Genomic DNA, 25,742 nt, shown 5'->3' with positions numbered 1-25,742 from the left:
TCTTGTGGAACTTCAATATTTGGAAATGTTAAATCCAGTGTTGGGGTAATAATTACAAGTAACGCAAGTTATATAATGATATTAATTTTCTAAGTATTGAGTACGCTCACACGGAATCGGCGCGCCCAGATGTCCACAGATTTCTGCAGATTTTAGTTTTTATGAGTCTATTTACAGTTAAAGTCAGAATTATTAGCCCTCCTTTGAATTTTGTTTTCTTTTTTAAACATTTATTTAATGACGTTTAACAGAGCAAGGAAATTTTCACAGTATGTGTGATCATATTTTTTCTTTCAGAGAAAGTCTCTTTTGTTTTATTTCGGCTAGAATAAAAACAGTTTTTAATAAAAAAAAAAAAACATTTTTGGGTCAAAATTATTAGCCTCTTCAAGCTATATATTTTTTTGATAGTCTACAGAACAAACCATTATTATACAATTACTTGCCTAATACCCTAACCTGCCTAGTTAACCTAATTAATCTTGTTAAGCCTTTAAATGTCTCTTTAAGCTGTATAGAAGTGTCTTGAAAATATCTGGTCAAATATTATTTACTGTCATCATGACAGATAAAATAAATAGGTTATTAGAAATGAGTTATTAAAACTATTATGTTTAGAAATGTGACAGGGGTGCTCATAAATGAGGGGGGCTAATAATTCTGACTTCAACTGTATGTACTGCACTTGTGTAAATGTGTGTCCATTTATATTTATTCAGTTTTTTAAGTGAATTTAGACTAATACTAATTTCGTAGTAATATTGACTAATTTTGAAGTGTTCATTTGATTTATTTACAATACAATTTGTAAAGTAATATTTTGTGTCTTTTAGTAGATGTATTATATGAGAGACTTGCTTTGTTTACTAGATAATTGGCTCTAGATGGATTTGTAATGGATTCATAAATGCTTTGTTAACATTAAATAAAAGTTTTAAAGTTTTTTTATTTTTTATTTCATGTATTAAGATTTTTTGTTATGCTACGCCTAAAATAATTCTGCATAAAATCCACAAATTTTTTTACAAAATTCTCATCAGAAACAGCAAAAAATGTGTGCAGATTCTGTCTGGCGCTAGTAGTGAGTAAAGTAATGCATTACTTTAAAAAAATTTAGCAATAATATTTGAGTTACTTTTTAAAAATGTAACACAAGTTACTTTTTTAGATAAAATAATTCACTTTTTAAAAAAATAATTGCTATAAAATTGGTGTAATCACGTTGAATTCAATGAGAGTATGAGCACCCATGCGGGAACAGACAAAAAACAACATGGCAGAGCCTCACATTTGCACACTGTGGCGCAGTTGGCAGCATTTGCCTTACAGCAAGAAGGTCGCTGGTTCAAGCCTTTTGGGTCAGTTGGCATTTCTGTGTGAAGTTTGTATGTTCTCCCTGTGTTTGCGTGGGTTTCCTCTGGGTGCTCCAGTTTCCCCCACAGTCCAAAGACGTGCACTATAGGTGAATTGGGTGTACAAAATGGGCCATAGTGTATGAGTGTGTGTAAATAGGAGAGTGTTTGGATGTTTCCCAGCACTAGTTGCAGGTGAAAGGTTATCCGCTATGTAAAACATATGCTGTAATAGTTGATGGTTCATTCCACTGTGGCGACCTCTGAAATAGACTCTATAAGGAAAATGAATGAATGAACAACAACTTGTATATGTACTTTGTAAATGATGCGTTTACTGAATATATAAGTTATCTCCAAAGCAAATTTTTGAAAACCTGAACATAACCATATTATCAGTCAATATAAAATAAACCAAACAATTATTCTGAATAAGTAATTAATTCATGAATGTGTGTAGTGTAAATATAATGTAATGTACTTCATCTGCTGTGTTGTCATTATTATGTGACCAGGAACTTTTTGTCATGCAGCTATTTTAAAAATGCTATTTATTGAGACATAATACTGTTTTTACTAGTGTGCACATTATTGGAAAATTCTAGCATTGCAATATTTTTAAATTCTGCAATCTATATTACGATATGACTACAACTTCACTAGATGAGTTGAAATATTGTTTAGAAAGAATTTATCATTTTAGATTGATTGAGATGACTCTGTTGGGTAGTGCATACATTATAATAAACAATCTGCTAGCATAAATTCAATAAAGAATAAGATATAAATTAAATAAACACCGTCTTATTGTTATCCAAGAAGTCAAAACGTATTCAGGTATACAGGTATACAGTAGTAAAATAATGTAAAATAATATTGCAAAGTCTTAATTTTATAAACAGTTCAATACATATATTTGTTATTAAAAGCCCCTATTTTGCAATAAAAAATTTCATATTTTTGGTTTTACGGGTCTCTAACAACATGCTGATTCATGTGCAAGGTCAAAAAACAGTCATTGTCTTATAATATGCGTTTATTTTTACTTAATTATCCAAATGACTCCAAATGAATTGCTGAACGATTCATATGGTTCCCAAATCCCTCCTTAGCGGTGATCTGCGGTGATTGGTTTGATGACTGAGTCTGTTGCGATTGGTCCACTGTGTTCAGCACGAGACAGAAGGAAAAGCCCACCACAGCTATGAAATAGCAGCCAGAGAGTAGGAGAGCCCAATGCAGGAATGCAATAAATAAATGCAGTTAAAGACCAGCATATTTCTTTACAACTAAACCTAACCCCAAGTCGTAACAACACGCATTTAGTATTTATCCACACAGTGGCAAATGCTGAACTATTTTGCAAATTCACTGCGCTGCGTGTGTGTAGGAACAGCTGATGGTGGCCATAGCAAAGGCAAGCAGCAGAGGATCGGCAGTTCAAAAAGGCACTTGAAATAAAGAAGCACGCATCACGTTTGTAACGTGGTTTTGGACGCGATATGTGAACAGCACCTGACAGATTTTACCTGAGAGATACAGTACAAGCACTGATCTATAATCAATACATGATTACAAGTTTACAATTAAACATATACTTTGCAAACGACACAAAACAAGGGAACAATTTTATTGACACTTACATGTTATGATGCGGAGGAAGAAGAAACTGGTCCATATGAACTGTTACAGTTACTGACAAAGTCACATAGTCTCTGTTGCTCCTTCCTTTAATAGCAAACAGCCAGCGAATTCCGCGTTGCAGTGTAGGTAATTGTATCAAAAATTTGAAAGATGACAGGAGCAAACACAGCACTAGGTTGGCTATACTGTGTTATTGTTGTGAAAATGAACTTTAACCTTTTATTTCCTGCAGTCAGGACCGGTGCGTCCACAGAGGCGATACAGGCATCGAGGGTATTCACGTCATCTTCGCGTCATGATCAGTCCCGTGACCCCTTCACCTCTGCTAGAGTGTGGAGGGAAAGTGCGTGCACATTTTAACGGAACTGGAAGTACATTTTTTGTGGTGTACTGTATCAGCGTCGATGCGATCAAACAAAAGATCCAAACCAAACTCGATTTGTTTATTCGACTCTTGCTAAAGAATAATTTTTTTAAACAAGGTACTCTTTAAGATTTAAACCTCAGCTGGATGTTTTTATTCACTTAGAGCTGTGTTACACACTGCATGGAAGGTCATTTTCAAAAACCCATAAATAGGGGCTCTTTAATTTTTTAAAGTTACAAATAATGCATTTTCTTAGGCCTGAATGCTTTTAAAACCCTCACACAGCCACAGGCCTCAAAAAAAAAAAAAACACTTGATCAATGATCAATTATTATTCAGACTGAACATTGCGTAAACTTGCGATGTGCCTATTGCGATTGATCACATTGTAATATCGATGCTGAAACAATATATTGTGCAGCCCTAGTTTTAACATAGTGTTACTGCCTTCTGTGTGCTGTTGTGAATGCTTTCATTTACTGTTTTCATACAGGTTTCCCACACAATCCCCCATCTGCTATTTGTCAGGCATCGCCCTCAAACTCACCTTATTGGTTGGTCTGCACAACCAAATTAAATCTGACGATAGTGCCCTAAAGGAATCAATGTAACACTACTGACTGTCTAAGGTAACTGTCTCTAAGATCAGAGAAAATATATGAACACTAAAAAAATTACACTTTCCTTTAGTTTAATGTGTTTCCTTTAGTTTAATTAGTTTAATGTGCAGTCAACAACTGCATCACTTTTACATTCAGCTCTTCTTCCTCTGGTGTCATTCAACATCTCTTCCTCGTCAATTCACTGGTCACTTCAATACATGAAACTTCCATTAGAGCTCAGGTGAAGGGGGAAATCAGTGGGATTGGTTGGCGCATATATGCCTTCTCCCAGATGGACTTGCAGAATAAATATTGCAGATACTTTACATATGGAGCAGAATATTGATGTAATGTGTAATGCAATCTGATAAACACTACCTAGAAGCCCAGTTGCATTTTCATGTGCGTTGTCTTTCTTCGAACACGGAACCACCAAGGGATTCATAGCCAGGTTTACCTGTATATTCACTTAATGAACGACATATTACTCCATCATTCCTGTAAATGCATCAAGCGGTTTCATCCATTAAGCAGCGGGATTTCGCCTTAGGGAATTTGCTTTGAATATTTAATGACAGCAGCCAGGGCACTTAAATGTTGACATCCTCCATATAAACCTGGAAGCCAATTTCCAAGCTGGTATTCATTGTGAGCTTGCCTCTGTGGACCTATGATGTAGTAGAGCATCAGTAGCCTATCATTAAAAACTCACTCCAGTCCTTTTAGAAGTGTCCTTTTAGTCGGTCACAAAAGACCAACTAAACTGTCTTCTTTCTGATTTCATTCTTAAACATTAACAAATATGTTGAAGCATGCCGCCAATATTCATAAATTTAGTTTGAAGGTGAAAAAATATTCTCTTACAAGTCTTGATTACAAAACGAAATCGCAGTGTTAGAGCAGAAATATAGAAGATTGTGTTCTACTAGAAAGACCAGGGAGACGAATGTGATGTTAAATTACATTTATTTGATGAGTAATGTTTGACAAAAAATATGATTTAACAAAACAAGATTTCTTTGGTGGAGGTCTTGTCTGTGGTTTGAATTAAAAGTTTGTAGATCCAGCTATGACTTCCAAGGACGAGGGCAGGGGCGGAGCCTTCCCCCCTGGACAGGGCCAACCTGGTGGTGGTGGGGAGGATGGTGGGTGAACTTCCGCATCTGTATCTGCAACCAAATGAATGAAATGCATGGACAGCTTATATATTCCTTGTGTCTTGTGGCTATTGATTGTAACGGTTTGTGATGAGTGACATGACATTAGGGGCTCTAGTTTAACAGTCTAGGCGCAAAGTCTAAAGCACATGATGCAAAAGCTTAAAGGCCATGTCCGAATCCACTTTTGCTATTTTAAGGATTGAAAAATATGCTTTGCGCCATGGCGCATGGTCTAACAGGCTTGTGCTTATTCTCCTATTGTGTTATGGGTGTGTTTTGAGAAAAACGTTCACTAAACCAATTAGAGTTTCATCTCCCATTCCCTTAAGAGTGTTCCGTCGCGCCATGGTGCATTTGCTTTTTACACACCGACTTTGTAAGTGGAAAAACTAGCGAGAAAACAATTAAACAGACCATCTGCAGCTCAAGAATAAAGAACGAGCCTCCTCCATTCCGCCTCTTTACTTTCTCTTTACTTCACTTTTTACTTTACTTCTTTACTTTCGTGGAGTAAGGAAACAGTTTAATTTGACATATTTTTAGATTTTACATATTTAATTTTGTTTAAGTGCACAGATTTGTTTCAAAACTATTCCTAAATTCAGTTCTAATTTCCAGCAAAACAAATAAAACACTAATAACGAAGTGTGGTGTCAAAACACGTCCTATTCTTATGCCTCATATGGTGATTCATACGTCTCAAAAACTCGACAGGTGGTCAAATCTAAACTTATTTTTATTAAAACAAATATAAGTATGCATATAATAAATAATGCTGGTAATAATAATAATATTATACAAATGCAAATTGTCATGAATTAACTGACAAAAGGCATGGAGGCACAAAGAAGGCATGAAGGTTGTGGTTTTTATATTTATGTAGAAAATATTTTTTGTAACATTTTCATCCTTTAATTTCTTCATATGTAAAGTTATTTCTGTATTGCTGTACATCCTGTATGTATAAGCATTTAGACTGGCATAGGCGCATAACTAACACTGTCTGCGATGGACTTTAGACCTGCTGTCAATGGCGCAGTTTATTTCAGTTCCTTAAAATAGCAACCCACCAACGATGCACCATAACACACCTCTATTTTAAACCAGCACATCCATGAGTCCACAATTTGGCGCAAATGTATTTACTATTTAAACAACATGGTGCAAAGCGGGAAAATTAGAGTTGCGCTGGTCTGAAAATAGCGCCAAACACGTCTTGCGCCTTATTGCGATGGGTGTATGATAGGGCCCTTGGTCTTCCTGGTAGAACTAAAAAACCTTTTACTTGGTAGTGCTAAAAGCTATATTTCTTTATTTAATTTCCCATTGTCGTATTTATGCTCTGCAAAAATTACTCAATGGCTCTAAGGTCTTGCAAAAACCTCAGTGACAATTGTGTCTCTACAGTCCCTTTGGCCAGTCTGAACATCAGCCCTGGACCTATTTATTATACCTGCATCTGCACTTCCACCATGAAGGACACTCATCATTTTCATGGTCACCAAGGTTTTTATACTAAAGCTTTGCCTGTTTTCCATCTGGCCAGAGGAGAACTGGTCCTTGAATAGGCTTTACATTCACTAAAAGTAGAAGCTAAAAAAGCAGGAACTGTTTTTATCTGTTTATCAAATTTTAAACTCAAAAAAATAATACCCAAGACTTTACAGAATCTCATTTTTTACAGAACACTTTTTATAGGTGTACGAAAAGAATCCGATGAACCAATCACAGTTATTTTAGTTTTACTCTCATTAACATGTAAAAAAGACAACCAGGCTTTCTGGCTTTTATTGATTTTATTTTTTTTCTGGTTCAATCTACACTGTATAAAGATGACCTAACAGATATAAGTTCAAGCCTGATCAAGTTGAGCTTTATTGTTTACTACATGTGTGGATGTACTGTGAAATGAAATGTCATGTCTCCAACAACGTTATAATAGTTTAGCATTTTTCATTAGTTTTATTTTTTTTGTTTTGACTTTTTGTTTTCAAATTCAGTTAATTTTAATTAATGTGTAGAGGTAGATTAACTAGTCTTTATTAATTTTTATATTTTGAAATTGCTAAGGTTTAGTTCAGTTTAAATTAGTTCCAGTATTAGTTTTAAGGTTTTTTTTTGTTGTTGTTGTAAATTAGGATATTTGTTTGGTGCAACATTCAAAATCATCAAAATAAATATTGTGTAATAAAAACTTGTCAATAAAAACTTTTTTATTAAAAACACTACCCTCTACCACTACTATCTACCCATCCTCAAGTTCAAATACAACAGCCCACAAAATTAGCAGGCCTAGGTACAGCTCAATATGTGTGCAAGTCTGCTTCTGAGGTTAAATACACAGCAGTGATGGGAAGTTCAGATATTTTGGGACAATCCTCCCAAGTTTGGGCTACATATCAAAAAGATGTAGTCAGCAATCATAATTTAAGTCAGTTAAAATTTCATGATCTGAAAACTTTCTTACAATTAGATTTTGCAATCCAACTGGAGCATGGTTCATTCATTAATTCATTTTCTTTTAGGCCTAGTACCTTTGTAAACCTGGGGTCGCCACAGCGAAATGAACCGCCAACTTATCCAGCAAATGTTTTATGCAGCAGATGCCCTTCTAGCTGTAATCCACCACTGGGAAACACTCATACAGTCTCATTCACACTCAAACACTACGGAACATATAGCTTACCCAATTCACCTCTACCTTCTTGTATCTTTGGAGTGTGGGGGAAACCGGAGTACCCGAAGGAAACCCACTCAATGGCAGGGAGAACATGCACACTCCGAACAAAAAGGCCAACTGACCCCAGCCAATGCTCAAACCAGCGACCTTCTTGTTGTGGGGTGAAAGGTTTTGTGTGGTGTGTGTGATGTAATGGGTGGAAGAGGAAAGAGGGTGCCCTAGTTTTGGGAGCTGGGATTGTGGATAAGATTTTAAAGGGGAGTAAGGTGATTGGAATTGATAGTATGTATAATGCAACCTTCATGAAATCCCAGTGGCCTATTAAAAATGGTGGCTTGTTGATCAGAGAAAGTACATGTCATTCGTCTGAGGGGGATCTTGTTCAGGGCAGCTGGGTAATTTTTGGTTTGGCGTGCAGATTAACAGACTGGGCCAAACATTCCAAGCTAATTAGCAATGGCTGTCACTTGCACACATCAACACATTCACACAAACATACTGCTGCACACATCACTGCACGGATGAAGAACGCCGTGTCCTTCTTGGAAGGAAACCAACTTTATGTTGTGCACACAAACACCCACACCCAGAGATTTTGAGATTTTGAAAACGCCGGTGCGCAGGGTCACTTGCTAGAAAACGGTTGCACTGCAAGTACAAATAAAGCCTGTGGAAAAAGTCTCGCGCAACCTTCATCTCTCTTTCTCCCTCTTTATCTCCCTGGAAACCACAAAAACTCATTCGCATGGTGTCTTACATCCATCCACTGTTTTCAAAAAGCAGGCACAATACGCTTCAGGCCTGTGAATGCAGAGTGTGTTCTATTGTCCCAATGAATTAGCATTACTTGCTGCGGTTCAAGGTGACTTGCCTTCTTCAGACATTAAGATACCTGTATAAGTAGATGTATAAATGCGTTTTATTCCTCTTGAAAGACACCAGAAGGTTCACGCGGTATAGAATCATCTCTTTTTGTGTGCACACTAACCTTCAGCTAAGTGCACTAATTTAATTACCTGCTACCTGAATGAAGTTGTTTGTGCAGTATGCCATTCATGCTACTGTGTGGTCAACGGATGGTAGAGAAGTTTTAAAGCAAGCCTTCTCAAAAAGCACCACTTTCCATTTAATCTCATACAAACCGCTCTGCAACTACACACAGAAGTGTGTTTTCACCTGCCAAGCAGTTTAGCATGCTTGGCTTTGGGATTTGTTTGCATAGTCAGCTGAATGTCAAAGAAGAGCTAATTACATGCTAATTGTCCAATAATTAACGTCTCACTTATTGTAATACACTATAGGCTGACCTGTTAACACCTGGTAGATAAAGAAAATACTGTAGATAAGAACCTGGGAAGGAAGTGGAAAGAGAGCATTTTTCTGCAGTCGCATTCACCAGATTTTAAACTCTGAATATTCCATATACATGCATACATACATATATAATATACATACATATATATCTGAATATACTGTTCCAAAGTTAGAGAGCAGTAAGGCTTTTATATTATGTCTATGGAGTATTGAATTGCTCAAAACTGAGAATACACCAACTTAGAATGATACAAATGGGTTCTGCTGTATTTCAAATAAATGATGTATTATTGTTTCGTTTTTTTTATTTAGTTTCTATAGAATATAGTCCTGATCTTGCATCCTCATGTTCTTGTGTAACGTCATCATCAACTGCCAATGTTCAGTTCCAAAACTCAAGACCACAAGAGTGGAGGATGCGTGAAAGTTCCTGGATGTGTTCTTGGTATTGAGGATGCACCGATGCAAACTTGAGTTCCGAACTCACTCTAGAAGTCCCAGATGTCTATGCGACTGAATGAAGGAGGTGGGAAGCGCAGTGTTTTATATAGATTTATTGTTAAAGTTTAGGGATGTAACTTATTTATCTAGACCATGATAGTAAACATTACCATGAAAATCTTAATAACGGCATAAACACATTAAGGGTGTTTATTTTCTGAAATTCGTATTAAAATCTGTTTTATTTGTACTGTGCAAAGTATATTTGCAAGGATTTTGTGTGTGTTATATATATATTGAAAAGGGAAAAATAATAAATTGTTGTAAATAAAATGTTTAAATCATTTTCCATTAAAAATTATTAAAGGTCTTGTGACCATCGGGAAGAACACAGCATCTCATTTCTCATAAGACACGTTCTGTGTTCTCTTGGTCTCCCAAGTAATGAGATTGGCAAGAACGGTCTTTACAAGAATTCCATTCTCTGCATTCTTGGAATTGCAAAACAGCCATAGTTTCCACAAAAATATGAAAATATTATAATAATGTTCCACAAAATTAGTATTTAGACAATTTTTTATCAAATAAAAGTTTTTTTTTTAAGTTGCCTGAGGAAAATATCTTTTTTTTCAAATTTTATTCGATAAACTACTAATTACATTTGTTCCAAATTTTAAATAAAAAAAAAAGTGTTTTTTGTGTGTCCAAGTTTAGATTCCATTTTAGATAACACGGTACTAACGTTTTCACTTCAGAAGCATTACGGAATAAATATTTGCCTATTTTGACTATTTTTTTTGATTACATAAATATAAATTTAAAATTATGTTGTGTGCCTAAAATGTTGTTTTATTTTTATTTATTTTTTTATTTTTATTTTTTTTTTTACAAAATTTATTCCATAAGCTACTAATGACATTTATTACAAATTGTAAATAAAAAAAAGTATTTTTGTGTGTACATAAAATTTATATTAAATTTTAGACAACACAATATTAACGTTTTCAATTCAGAAGCATTACAGAATAAGTATTTAGCTGAATAATTGGTTGAAATCGTTCCTGATAGAAAATAAATCGAGAAAACATTCTCTGAAAGAAAAAAGCAATATTAATATTTGGAAGAAATGTTTACTTTTGACCTTTATTTACTTTTATTGAGAACGCAGATTAGCATTTTACTCAAGCCGATGCTTAATAAATCATGTAAATCCATAGAAACCAAGAATTTTCAAGTGGTCTCTTAGCATTTATGAAGGTCAAATTGAAACTGTTTTTCACACTACCTTCATAATTTTTGCTGCTTTTAAATACACAGCATAAACGAAACCCAGAAGGACACAAGCATAAGCAGTTTCAATATGTATTGTGAGAAAATTAACTGTAAATGTTGACACAAGTTAAGACACAATATACTCACATGCATAGCCAGTTGGCATGGCATTGACCTATCAGAAGATGAGCTAATAAGTAAAGCGATTAACATTTGACTTGTATATTATCGAATAAATAACACTATCCTCCAGTCTTTAATATAATGCATTGATAAATGTATTAGATGCTTCACATTTCTTGCCGTTACCAAAGAAATGGTATATTTTCGAAATGGGGGCTCTTCGGTCCATCCAAAAGCACTCAGGATAAAACACACATCCGCACACACACACACACACACACACACACACAAAAGCTCAGAGACGTGTAAAATGCCTAATACATGTAATTTACAAGCACAAATAGGAGTCCTTGGGGTCCGCACATATTGAAAACCACTCCATTTTTCTGCAAAGGTCAGATGACTCTAGTGGGTGCTCACATGAGGCAAGATGTGTCAAGGTGAGAGTGTTAATAAACTAGACTGTACTCCGAAATTGGGAAACAACACACGTGTCTAATGGCGACAAAGGAATCATCTGAGGAGGTTAATCAATTAATGTGTTGCAAATACTGTGTCATCAAATGAATAAGTCTTTATCAAAGACCCGAGCAAACATTATTTCACACTCGATTTTAGGCGAATGTGCATCAAGCTGTGGAATGTCTTGGTGGAAAAAAAGTCAAACATTCGCTTTTAAAAATGGCATTGATGAAAACTATTTGTTTATGCAGACGTATTGCTGTGAAATGTAAATTTTCGTAATTAAATTTCTTATCATATCACGGAAAGGAAAAAGGATAAAAGTCATGATAATGAACAGGATGTGTATTTACGAGTGTTTGTGTGGGGGCCTCGCGGAATTGCCGTCATGCCGAAGACTGGGCTCCTGCCAGGGCTAATTAGCATGAACAACTTCATATGGTGCCTGTGGCAGGGGCCCCGATAAGAGGCTCCTGCACATGGCCCCATACAAATCCTCTGCCTTATCTCCATCTCCTCAGAACAACCAGTTTCGGCCCAATTTCATTCTAATCTGCAGCATAAACAATAGCGATATTTCATCTGCACAGAAGACAGAAGAAGAGAGCGAGGGAGAGAAAATAGAGGCAAAGATTGAGGGATGATAAGAGCACTCCTTTAGCGCACCTCTTTTATAACACTTTCCATATTCACACATAGCAAAGTCTGCATTAGGCATTTATGTTCTTTTTTTTGCATAATACAGGGATAATTCAGTTGCTAAAAGCTGATGATTTGCTGCTGAAATTTGATGTGACAATGATGTCATGATAACTCTTTTGAGCATTTTAAAATGTAGATATATTTGTGAATGTTTTATTAGTTAAAGTAATAGCCTATAAAAATTGTGATAAATGATTTGTCTATTTTTTGATAAGTTCAAGCTGCACATGAACAACTGTTTGAAGTTGGTTAATTTATGTTAATGTTAATAAGTTGTAAAATTCTGCTTTGTTCACTGGTGTTTTGTAGTAGCCGTAATGAACACTCACTGCCCACTTTATTAGGCACACCAGTCTAACTGCTCAATAACGCAAATTTAAAATCAGGCAATCACATGGCCGCGACTCAATGCATTTAGGCATGTAGACATAGTAAAGATGGTCTGCTGCAGTTAAAAACTTTTAAGTGTTTTAAGTGACTCTGAATGTGGCATGGTTGTTGGTGCCAGACGGGTTGGTCTGAGTATGTTAGAATATGTTGATTTACTAAGATTTTCACGCACAATCATCTCTAGGGTTTACAGAGAATGGTCTGAAAAAGAGAAAATATCTAGTGAGTGGCAGTTCCAGACGCAAAAGCCTTGTTGATGACAGAGGTCAGAGAATGGCCAGACTGCATAGATTTATCCTACCTTGTATCAATGGTTCAGGCTTGTGATGGTGGTGTAATGGTGTGGAGGATATTTTTTGTCCCACTTTGGGCCCATTTTTACCAATTGAGCAATGTGTCAACACCACAGCCTACCTGAGGATTGTTGCTGACCATGTCCATCCCTTTATGACCACAGTGTACTCATCTTCTGATGGCTACTTCCAGCAGGATAACGTGCCATGTCATAAAGCGAGAATCATCTCAGACTTGTTTCTTGAACATGACGAGTTCACTGTACTCGAATGACCTCTACAGTGACCAGATTTCAATCCAATAGAGCAGCTTTGAGATGTGTTCTAAAATTCCCAAAGCAAAAGTGGGCCAACCTGATACTAGTACGGTGTACCTAATAAAGTGGTCAGTTTGTGTATACAGTTAAGCATTGTATTGAGTTAAATGTCCATGAAAGTACCTTTTCTGTTTTAAAGATATTGTTTTTTTTTTAAGTGTACCCAAAAACTTTTAATAATTTTTTTTTTTGCCATTTTATCATTTGAATCACTTTACAAAAGTTGCAGAAATTAATAGTAAAATAGGCTATGTAATAGACTACTATTAGTTAGGACAGTAAAGATGATAAACCACACTACTACCTTACTTTTGAGTAGTATTTTTTCACCTTGAACTCTGGCCAAAAATTTGTATCCTGTGAAATCTGCAACAAATAGAAAATCGGAGTGACTCGAATTAAAATAACTGTAATTTCAAAATTAAAGTAGATTGTATATACATTTTGTATGTATTTGGTTAATTACATTTTTAAACATACTTTTATAACGTTATATTATAACCATTTAATCATCCCTATTAGAAATTTTAAGCCATAATATCCAGCGTGACTGACTTCATATTTAGGTTGACGTTCTAACTTGGATATAGGCCTACGTTTTGGACTGTACGAAGTTTCCCTCAAGTTTTTTTTTTTACTTTTGTCAATTTATGACGTTTGTTCCTCGCCACTTCTGAAACTTCTCTTCATTTTTTTTCCTTCTTACAACTGACACATTTTTTGACACAACTGACTATCCAAAACACCTGAATAATTTAATTCAACAGAAATATTTTTACACCTCATTGTTTCTCTACACATAATTTGACACCATAATGTCCCGTTACCTGCACGAATAAGTTGCTAATTCTGATCTGGAGTAAATTCGATAAAAAAGCGTGGTAAACCCTTTTCTAAATCATAATTGTGAAACCTTTCTGTTACCTACAAGGACAGTGGGAAAAGCATGTTAAATGGCTTTGAGATTAGTTTAAACCACTGCTCATCAACTATAATTAATGACAGACAAACTGTGCTGGAGAATCTTTTTGATTGTAGTGCTTAAATTCTGTAATTTTTATAGCAGGCTTATGGTTAAATTAAACGGGTTAAAAAAACCTGAGAGAATAGTTTCATTTTCATGTACAAATGTCCTGTCCACATCCTTCATCCTTTGTTGTGATTATCAGCTTCACTGATGAATGAGGATAACCTATAGCTCTCCACTGAATGAGAAATGAAGTTGATTTAATCAGTGGTGTTAAGCTTAAACACACACGCACACACACACATCTCCTTAACCCTACTCATCCTTTTAACTCTTCCATCACTCTCCGTTGGCCGCTTTTGAGATCCATCACACATTTTACATCACTCAGCTCAAATGGACTCAAAATATTATTGTAATGTATTTGTTTCTCCACCTACAGACATTTATTGCACTTAAAGGAGCACTAGAGTGTGATGTAAGATGTGTCATAAGCTTATGACAGCATTATTCCTCGGGATTGAATATGAGACGCAAATCATTTTGAATCTTCCTTTAAACAAGATTACAAAGAAAGGATCATGTTTGATTGTCTTAAAATAATCACCGGCAGGCATGAAGCAAATCTCCACAGCCAGGGATCATTTACATGACATACACAAAAATCAGGCCAATGCATAATCTCATAAATCTTTCCTGAAAAAACACAGAGCTGTAGTTATGTAGGATTTCTGAAATGGTTTTTCACCCTAATTTTTACTTTTGTCTTCGTCTCAGACCCATAATTGCAGGCTAAAAACATGAAAATACATACATCATAAAAATGTATTAAATTAAAAAAGACTATTTAAATATAAGCAACAGGTGAAAGTTTACAGTAAAGATTCTCCAGTTAGGATTTTTGCAGCCGAAATCGAGCACCGATTCCTTTTTATATTTAAATTTTTATAATGCATAAAGCACATTTTCCCCTAAGTATGATATAAAGTGGGGATCTTAACTTACCTAAGAGAATAAATAAAGGATGCTGCATATAATCTCTTTAACTTGTCTCTTATAACCTTTTAGTATGGACATGTAATGGTCTGAAGCAGCTTTCCAGAACATTGTAGACGAAACCGGTTTAAAAAAAAAAAAAAGCAATTTTGAAACATTGCAATTAATTGAAAAATAATTCAATGTGTCTCAATTAAGTTAAAATGCACACCTATGAGCACATATTTGTTTATTGCAATAAGAATATTATAAAAGTATATTATTAAATATTCAAGTAAAAATATATCATTTTAAGTTTTTTTTTTTTCATTCAGGTTTTAGTGAACTTGCAATATTGTCAAATCTTGCAGACAGAACATCACTGAGCCTCTCGTGATCTGTTCTCTTTCTAATTCACTCTCGTCGCGGTATTTTATCTAATTCATGAGCATCCCTTCCTTTGCGTGTAAACTCATTAACAACACCATAAATGTGATTATCGGCTGATACCAATCTCTGGCCAATTGATCGGAGCATTCCTAGTTTACAGTATATAAATGTTTACATATTGCAGAAAAAATGCTGTTAACATTTATAAAAATAATAAAAAATGTCTAACATCTTATATGCACTTACTTTTCATAGACCTTGATGTTCAACCTTAAAGCATGAAAATCCTTTAAAAAAAATTGTTATTTAAATATGAAAGTCTATAAGCAAAGAGGGAATCATACAGTATTTACTGTGAAAAATATTAAAATAAATTACTGCACAAGTTAACTATAAATGAATTATAAACAAAAAATCTATAAAAAGAATAATGATTTGTTTTTATTGTAATATACATAAATCAGAGCCCTGCATTTAAGCCCGAGCCCGGCAGGGCCCAACTTTTTATGCCCCTTGGGCCAGACTTTGGCCCAATTTTCACGTCATAGCTAGCTTGCATATCGGGCTTCCGTCCTGCTTTAAAAAAAAAGTCACAAAAAGTTTAGTAAGATCCAATGCATGCAGTCCGGAAGTGCCAGTGATGCCTTGCGCATAGAGATTTCCAGCCACATGCAATAAAAAAAATAAAGAGAAAAATGGCGATGGCCAAAATGCTAGAAGAAAGGCAACTTTTCAAATAGTGACAACTTAAAATGATGAGCCGACTGGTGCACACTACACAACTTATCGGTTGGGTAAACTCACTGTGGACCACTCACCACTTAAATATTGATGTTACTTAAACTAAAACTTACATTTTAAAAAACAAACAAACTAAAAAAAAAAAACTTCAAACATCTCTCTAAATTACTTTAATAAAAAAAAACTAAATGAAAAAACATCAGATTTGCATTTAATGGAAAGTTGGTCTTTTTTAATAGCTGTAACAGTATAAGCTGTTTGGTGGAAAAAAAAGAGACAGGATTGAGATCTGACTAGGGCCAAAAATTTTAATAACCTTTTGGACAAGGGCAGGGCTACAACCTAGGCATCTCGGGCTCTTAGATATAAGGCCCATGCAGGGCGCTAACATAAATGCATAAATAAAAAACAATTGTCTCTTTAAGTCTTCATCAACTCTTATAGTGTGTGAGTGCACATACTGTACTATTGTGCTTCTGCCATGTGCTTATTTATGGGGATCTAAAATATTTTAGTTCAGTATAAAACAATAGAAGCAGAAATCCCCTAGCATGAAAACAAATGCATTTGTATGTGTGTTTCAGGGATGATGAAAGGGGGTCAGAAAGGGTCTATTATTCCCAGGACACCGAAGAGAGACACAGACAGTGAGATGAGCCAGCGACCTGACTTCTACTGAAAGCGAGATGAAATCCTCACCTGTCCATCTGTATCACATCAGGGGGAAAACTTCCACACACACACTTCTGCCAAAAGAGGTAGAATATCACACAAACACACATAGACAGACGTTGAGTCTGAATTTTTTTTCAGGCAATGCCAATCACTGCACAATACTTCACTGCAGGTTCATCACAAATATAATTTACAGTTTGTTTAAATTGCAGAAATGTATTAGTAAATTAACACAGCGTATTAAATTGATCAAAAGTACAACACGCATTGCAAATATATGTTTTTCTAAACCTGAAAGATTTGATCAAAGTTTCTATTAACGTCTTTTGTTTAGACAGTGGCACTGAGTTTATCAGTTAATTGTTCTGTGTATGAGAAGTAGAACAGCAGATTTTAAACAGCTCTGCTTTTTATTGCACCTGTAATTAAAATAATGCTGTTGAAATAGTAATATGCAGCTTGGAGAATGAAAGGCAAAGTCATGGTGTGATTCCTCCCCCACACCCTTTCTGCACTTGCAGGAGAAAATTACAACCTGGCTGCACACTTAATATTTCATCCTTAAGCAAGTATGACAAGCTCTCTTTGTGTCACTCTCCCACTCGCTCCCTCCTTCCTGCGACCTCTCTCTCTCTCACTCTCTCGTCTCACTTGCTTAGCATTAGCTAGCACACCATGCTTTGTCATGTGATGAATATGAGAAGTGAACAATCAAAAAAATAAATTCAACTCAAAAAAAAATGAAAAAAAGAAATGATGACATCATCTAATGAAGAGATGTTCCCTCTGTCTCGAAACCGACTCATTGCTGGAGAGGGTGATGTCTCAGAGCCTCATGCACATTTTAGACAGAGTTGTTTTGGCAAATTCTGGGTCCATAACATGTCATCTCAGATCACTAAACATACTCCCGCATATCTAACCACAGGCGAGACACGTAAACAGATCATTCTAGATCAGGGGAAAGTTAACATGCAATCATAACATTTCTTAAGTTTGCAAGACAAGCCCAAAGTATTCTTTGGCGTTATCATTTATGCCAGGGGTATAAGCTGTGAATGCTCTGCACCCCCAAGATAATGAAATAGTAACTAATATTAAAGAGGACCATGAACTACGTTTTCTTTATTTTGTTCTGTTTTCTGATATTCACTTGATTAGATGATTAAATATAAAACTTTAATGTCTGTGTGCCCTTTTAGTTACTGTGTTTCTGAAAATCCTCTATTCCTTTTGAAAATTCCTTAGGTTCATTAGGTATGCCCGATAGGTATTAGCCCGATAATTCATAAGGTATTTTAACATTCACTGGTCTTAAACTTTAGTTCGATTATAATTATCATATCATTGATTTGGTTCAACTCAACATCATGATGCATTGACATAGCACTCCTCAATTTGACTTAAGATGTATACAGTTTTGTCATTAAATACACAGTCAGATGTATGAACTGTACATTTAATTTTACCTGCTCAAAGAATACACACTTCTTTAATGTAAAAAACATCAAATAAACCGATAATGGCATGCTCTGCATTGTATTCTGTTGCTTTTTGAGTGGGAGAGTTGGAGAGTTTTTTTTTAAGTGGGCAGCAGGGATTCAGGTTCTACTGTTCAGGGCACCTATTTTACCCTTTTTTCAAGATTTAGGATAAGTCTTTTGTGTCTTGTTGATATGATTATACGCGTTACTATGGAGACATGTTAATACGCGGGAAACCGCACTCCTATGTCACGTTGTGGTGGGCCTCAAAATGGAAAGGATTTGGATCAACATTAGCAAATTTCAAAAAAGAGACTTATTGTCTTTGTCACCCCAATGTGACTGTGGACACACTCAACCTACACACAGTTCTGTACACACAGCTTCAAAAAGATGATTGACATCATAGATGCACTTTAAAGACTGTCCCAAGCAAGCTCACGGTCAAATGTTGCAATGAAAAACCTAAAATGGTTGGGGCATTTTTAAATTCTCACACACATGCCTTGCCTGCTTTTCCATAATCTGCTACACACACATGTATCTCGGAAAAGTACCAAACTAGTTTTCAATGAAGTGCATTCTTATTCGTTTGTTTGTCTCAAGGGTGTTTTCTTGTGTTCAGAAAGCTGCCAGATTGTGTTCCAGATCTCAATAACTAAAAAATAAGTTTAATGCCAAACTAAAGCAACTAAATCAAATGAAAATCTAAACTGTATTTTCATGTTTTTTTTTTTCATGCAAAGTCTGAAGTTGTCACTCTCTGTTGTCAATAGTAGTTTGTTGTTGATGTTGTTCCATCTCTGTTTTAGACTGTGAAACAATGTTCAGTTTAGTGGTGACATTTCATGGACAAAGTAATCAACGCAAGAATTTTGCAAAGTGTCAGGTTTGTGTACAGTGTATGTGCATTGTTTAAAAAGATTTTTTAGTCTTTGAAACATATTGAATTATTTAAATTAAATTAAATTGAATTAAATTGAATTGAATTGAATTGTATTGAACTTCACTAAATTGAATTGAATTAAATACTGTACATGTTGGGCTTTTGTTTATCCACAGGGTGTCAACATTTAAGCCCATCGTTTCACAATTTAGGAAACCAATAGGAAGTCAAAAAGTGCAACTAATTGACTGGCTAATGTACATGAACAAAGTGCATAAGTACACTTTGTGCTTTTGAGTGTGAGTGTGAAATTTAGTCATACAATCTTTGTCCATTGTCCATATTTAACCATTTTAAATGGTCATGTGAAACTTTTTAATTCTTGCATAGCGTTCAAACTGTGGGTTCTGCTTGTCTGCAAATACAATATATATTTAACAAACTGTATAATGAATTGGCATTTATTTCACATTTTATTATGCAAGTTTAAAGGGCACCTATTTTACCTTATTTTTAAGATTTTATAAAAATAGTATGATTCCTCTGAATGTGCCAGTGTAGGTTCAGTTCAAAACACAGTTCAGATTTTTTTTTATTATATTGCGTTAAAAAGTGTAATTTTGGGGGCGTGTACACAGGTTGTTGTTTTAGGGGTGTGTTGCTTCACATGAAAATTAGTTTTTCGACTTCCCGCCCAAGTTGAACCAAGAGCTCCCCCGCTTTGTGTATGGCAACAGACAGGCAGACAGAGAGAAGCAACATGAGTGAGAGGAGCAGCATTTAGCCTTACATGTACAATTCGAACACAGACCAAGCAGAGACTACTGTTGAGGAATCAATATTCTTAATGTGCCAGCATGTGTCAGAGTGGTAGTTACAAAATCATTTGTGTTTTTGTATAGTTTTCCAGCGCTATGTAACGATGCATGCATCAGCCGTAAAGGGATGCAATGATTAACCGGTTTCACTATTAACCGTGCTGTAATTCATCACGGTTAATTAATAGTAAATGCTTCTCAACACCGTTTTTCTGCACGGATCAAAACTGTGGCAACTAAACAAAGTTATACCAATTGTGTGTAAGGTTAAAATTTCATGGTGATGTGGTGGTGGTGTGGTGATTGTTGATACACCAGCCGAAATCAATCGTGTTTTTTCGAGAGTGTGCAGAAAGAGCTGTTTTTGATGGCCCGACTCTTGATACGTTGCATTCATTGCATGTTTAGAGCAAATGGCCGCTAAATGTAACATCTCTTTTGCTAATTAGCTGGAAGACGATCAAGGCTCTTGTGTTGAGCCCAATGAGCATCAAAAAATAGAACAAGGGTGTTTTTTTGGTGACATTGCTTTGACCATTTTCATTGCTTTGAAAATGGCGGATGTGAAACAACAACCTGAGGTATTGCGTGCCTTACAAACAGTATTGGTGGGTGGGGGGACCACACTCCTACGTCAAGTTGTGGTCGGTCTTAAAACTGCTTTAATTGGTCCACCGTTTTCATGATGTTAAATTGAAAAAAAAAAAAAAAAAAGGACTGGGCGTGTGTATATCACCCTAATATGATGGTCTACACACTATACCTACACACATGTCTGTCCAAACAGCTTGAAAAATCGAATGTTTAACCATAGGTGCCCTTTAAACCACATATTTCATCTTTATTTCTATAGAATTTTTACAATGCTTAACGTAGATGAAAAAGAGAATTAAAAGACAAAACAATATTTAATGTATTGGAACATTGAAGCCTGTCAGGCCGACAAGAACGTAGTGATAGAATACTGATCGAGTTGTAGTTAAAGTAAAAATGATTCAGTTCAGCTTAACCTGAAAACACAGCCAGTCTCAAGTATAGAATTTAGTGAGCTAATAGCTATGGGGAAGTGGGCTAGCTGTGAGTGTTCCACAGGTTAACATTTGGTAGTCTTAATTGGCCAGTTCAGGTACTACAATGTAACAGTGTCTCTTAAGCTTTCTTTAAAAACATTTCTTTTTCTCTACATAAATCTTTCCACCATATAGCCTACAGTGTGTTTGTGTCGACTCCCTGAAATAGCAGTTCTAGCCCTGCCACTGAATATGCGATGAAATAATGGAAAACACACAAGTGAACAAATTCACAATACCCTGCTATATCCAGCAGGTTGTCTGAACGATGATGCCATTTAACTATAATGAACATTTAAGCTACAATATACTTGAAAAGAGACATCACAAAATAGTACTGGCCACATACATGCACAAGCATGCACAAGGACAAATTGTGTACAAAGGTATATATCACTGTCCTGCCCACACAGGGCAGCAGCATTGATCATATAATTTACTCTTGTCTATTAGCCAGCAATGATATTGATCAAATAATTCCTTCTGCAGAATCTGGACACTGCTAAATTGCTAAAACGTTTCTGCCACATTTAAGCATATCCTGTAATGGCCTGGCCATCGATTGCAGCTCCCATTCTCTTTTTGCATGTAAACAACTCCCTTTCAGCGCTTCTGAGCACACGTGGTGCATAGCATGTCTGTGTGTTCGTCAAATTCTGAAATTAAGTAATTCAAGTGGCCTTCTCATCCCACTACTCAGAATAGAAACAAATTGCTAGCGCTTACTCCTGAGGTAATTTCCCAACGATTTGAAGATTATGGCGGCTGAAAGGCAATTTGACCCCATTTTCGTTCTGCTCTGCTTTTTGATTTCCTGTGAGCCCCTAGCCTGAGGCTGAATGAGAGAACACCTTTACTTAATCTTACATTACTGTACTGAGAACACGCCATGGACACCGCAGCGACAACCCTGTACACACTTACAGGATACCTTACATCGGTGTTAGCGAGTGTGTTTACGAGCACAAAGTAAGCAGAGAATTACAAAAAATCGCATTATTTCAGAAACTTTTTTTGTGTGTTTCATGCAAAACAGTAAACTGGCTATGCAGAAAAACACGTTTACTTGGGATTGCAAGGCAAGCTAAATTTCTCACTGGCAGTGATATCACAGCCAAAACACAGGAAGTTTCAATAGCTCAAACAATGATGAATGGAAATCTGTCTGAAACTGTGCTATTGAACGTTATCATTCGTTACACATTTTATGTTTTGATCATTCTGCTTTAGCTGCATGAGTCGACAACGATTTTGTGCTGTAGTTAGACAAGAAAGCTTTGAAGTGTCTAAAATATTACCACCCAGTCTAGAAGTGCCCGCTCAAGCTGGATGTATGTCTACAGTAAGGACTGGTGGAAGTGGGTAGTCATGATGGAAATCATGTATGATGATTAATAGCCATGTTTTCTACTCTTACTTCTGTATTACATGCACAGTGCTCAGCATACTGTAATTGAGTACACCCCATTTAAAAAATGAATATAGATATAAGCAATAGTAGATATTGTAATGTAGATATACTGTAAGCAATGTATTTTGGTTCATTTAAACCAGTGGTCACCAAACTTGTTCCTGGAGGGCCGGTGTCCTGCAGATTTTAGCTCCAACCTTAATCAAACACACCTGAACAAGCTAATCAAGGTCTTACTAGGTATACTTGAAACATCCAGGCAGGTGTGTTGAGGCAAGTTGGAGATAAACCCTGCAGGGACACCGGCCCTCCAGGACCGAGATTGGTGACCCCTGATTTAAACAAAACAGATTTATTAAACAGATACATTTATTAAAAAATATTTTATACACCAAACTTATTTAGAAATTAAAAGATAAAACAATTTAATTCAAGCAAAATTCTGCAACTTTTTTTTGGCTTCTCTTGATTTTTCCTCTTTTTAAAACTTGTATTTAATATTTTTCGATAACAAATAACTTTGGGTGTACTACTTTTTGTAACGTTATCGTAAGTTGTTAGATAAGCTCCAGGTTTGGCTTCATTACTGACTAATCTAATGTATATGCACAAATATAATATTGTATAGCTTCCTATTAAAAATATGATTTTAAAAGATAGATTTGTGCAGGGTGTGCTTATGCTGAGAACTGTTACTCACATGCACAATCAGAAAAGCAGAAATAATTCATTATGAATGCCGATAAAGGGGTTTTATGCAATGCAACACTTGGGTAACTATTAGGCAAAAAACTACCTGTTCCGATCAGATTTTCTGAGGTTTTTGACCTTTAACTAATAAAATAAATCCAGGTAATGCATGTACATAACATAACACATATCAGCTTAATAAGCATAATCGGCTTAAGAACATGCATGCAAACACACTCATTGTCAAAGGGATAGTTCAACTGCAAATACAAAATAAGTCATCATTTCCTCTCCTTCATGTTGATGCAAACATGGGTGACTTTGTGGAACATGAAAAAATCTCACCTGGTCATCTCAGTGTGAGTAAATTACCTGCAATATGTCTGTGTACTAGCCTTTAAACCAAAAATTTATATGGAAAATCAAAATGAAAACGGCAAGAAAAGCAAGAAGGTCACTGGTTTGGGCCTTGGCTGGGTCAGTTGGCATTTCTGTATGGAATTTGCACGTTCTCCTCGTGTTTGTGTTTCCTCCGGGTGCTCCGGTTCCCCCCACTAGTCCAAAGACATGTTGTACAGGTAAATTAGGTAAACTAAATTGTTCATAGTGTATATTTATAAATGAGAGTGTATGGGTGTTTCCTGGTGCTGGGTTGCAGCTGAAAAGGCATCCGCTGTGTAAAGCATGGGCTGGAGAAGTTGACCATTCATTCCGCTGTGGAAACACCAGATTAATGAAGGGACTAAGCCAAAAAGAAAATGAATCAATCAATCAAAATAAAGAATTTTTGTAAACTAAAAAAAAAGTTAAGTGAAAAATGAAACAAACTAAGAAATCAATTAAGTTAAGCTGAATTACAAAAGTATTTAAAGCTCGAAATCAAATTAAAGTAAAAAAAAAAATCTAATATTGTTTATTATACAATTTTGGCAGCCCTAAAACAAAAGCAACCTACAAAAAAAAAAAAAAATACTGGTTTTAATGATTAAAGACTGTAAAAATGTTATGGTTTTAATTGTTAATTGGTAAACATGAAGTTTTCTTTATTAAATACAGTGAGAATCCAAAAATTTACATTCCAAGAATTCTGAGACACTTAATGTGTGACAATCATTTGAGGTTTGTTGAAACGTTTCTTCTTATTAGTTATGTCCTGTATGGTATTACATGACATCTAATGTTGTTGAATCTGTTAGTGACGAGAGCTACCATGAGTGTGTTTAGTAGTTATATCACTGGCCACCAACTGTAAGTATTAGTATTTTCTCAGCTTGTCGGAACGATATTTGTGATGAGTTTTTACACAATATGACTCTTTCATCACCTATTTATCAACTATAAGAGTATGAAACAACACAAACTCAAAAGACAATTCATAACTTTTTGATTTAGTGGCTTAAGGCTCATTCACACTATGAGCCACTTGCAATGGCAAAGCGACAAGCGACCATTCATTTTAAAAGCAAGCAACTTCCGGCAACCTCTGTCTATGCAAGCGTCAGCGGCCGTTGACAACCAGTTGTACATGTCAAGCAATGCGACTAAGTTGAGAATCCTTCAACTTTATGCACTTGAAGAGCGACTTTCTTGAGCGACAGCCAATAGGAGCACCAGTAGAGCTCATGTGATCCTCTCTCAGCTCTCTCAGAGGCCGGTTGTATCCATGCTGTATATACCTACACAGACCCGCGTTTGCAGCAGGTCACCACCCAGAACGACAGGTATCTACATTGGCCCAATCTCAATTCTACCCCTAAAGGCTCGTACACACCGGGACGCTTTTCGTTTGCGTTTACTGTCAGCGTTTTACTAGACACTTTTCATGTTTTAAACCCAAGCTATTTTCACTGGTGTTGAGCAGAAGAGTATGCAAAATCACACCTTGATGTTAGAAGGGGCTACACAACTTTAAGCTTCTGACACCCGCTTGTAACACAGAAGAAGAAGAGAGAAAGTTAACATGCTTGTTAAAGTTACTGGCGACTTGAAAAAGCATGTGTGGTTCAAGTAGCAGCTCGTGCTCTAGCAATGAAGAAATGATTATTGTTCACTAGTGCAATAAGCAGCTCTGCGTTCATATCGTCTCTGGGCATCTTCTTCAATGTGCGCTCGCATTGACAATTTTGTGCTTCAGCGCCTTCAAGTGCTGTTTACTGTAACTTCAGCAGCTCCGTGCACGTGAAGAAAAATGCCAATCTGATTGGTGGAGAAGGTTTTAACGCAGCGTTTCAAAACAAAAAAAAAAAACGAGCATGAGACGTTTCTTTAAAAATTACACTTTTACGCCTGGTGTTTTGTACAATGGTGTGGACGAGCACATTAGTGCCTTTTATTTAGTCACAAGGTGTTAAATGACAACCGAAAACGCGAGCAAAAAGCATTCCGGTGTGCACGGGCCTTTAGCCCCTCCCCTTACCCCCTTGTTTTGCGCGTTTTTGTGAAGGGGTAGTGGTGTCCCCATTCTCTTTATCTTGAGAAAGGCGTAGGACTAAGGGGAAGGGATAGAGAGCCCTTCG

General features: G+C 35.9%; 1 protein-coding gene across 23 annotated transcripts in view; it reads left to right on the top strand.

Annotated features, from left to right (window-relative positions):
* six3a (SIX homeobox 3a) overlaps positions 1–25,742 on the top strand; it is an 89,045-nt gene that overhangs the window by 40,998 nt on the left and 22,305 nt on the right. For all 23 annotated transcript variants that reach the window (XM_087277481.1, XM_087277478.1, XM_087277476.1 and 20 more), the window contains one exon: positions 16,777–16,950. The gene's annotated coding sequence lies outside the window, so the exon portion shown is untranslated. The remainder of the gene's footprint in view (positions 1–16,776; positions 16,951–25,742) is intronic.

This window comes from Danio rerio, chromosome 13 (assembly GCF_052040795.2).
Source record: "Danio rerio strain M-AB ecotype USA chromosome 13, GRCz13ab, whole genome shotgun sequence".
Lineage (NCBI taxonomy): Eukaryota > Metazoa > Chordata > Actinopteri > Cypriniformes > Danionidae > Danio > Danio rerio.
This window is presented reverse-complemented; position numbering and strand designations above follow the sequence as displayed.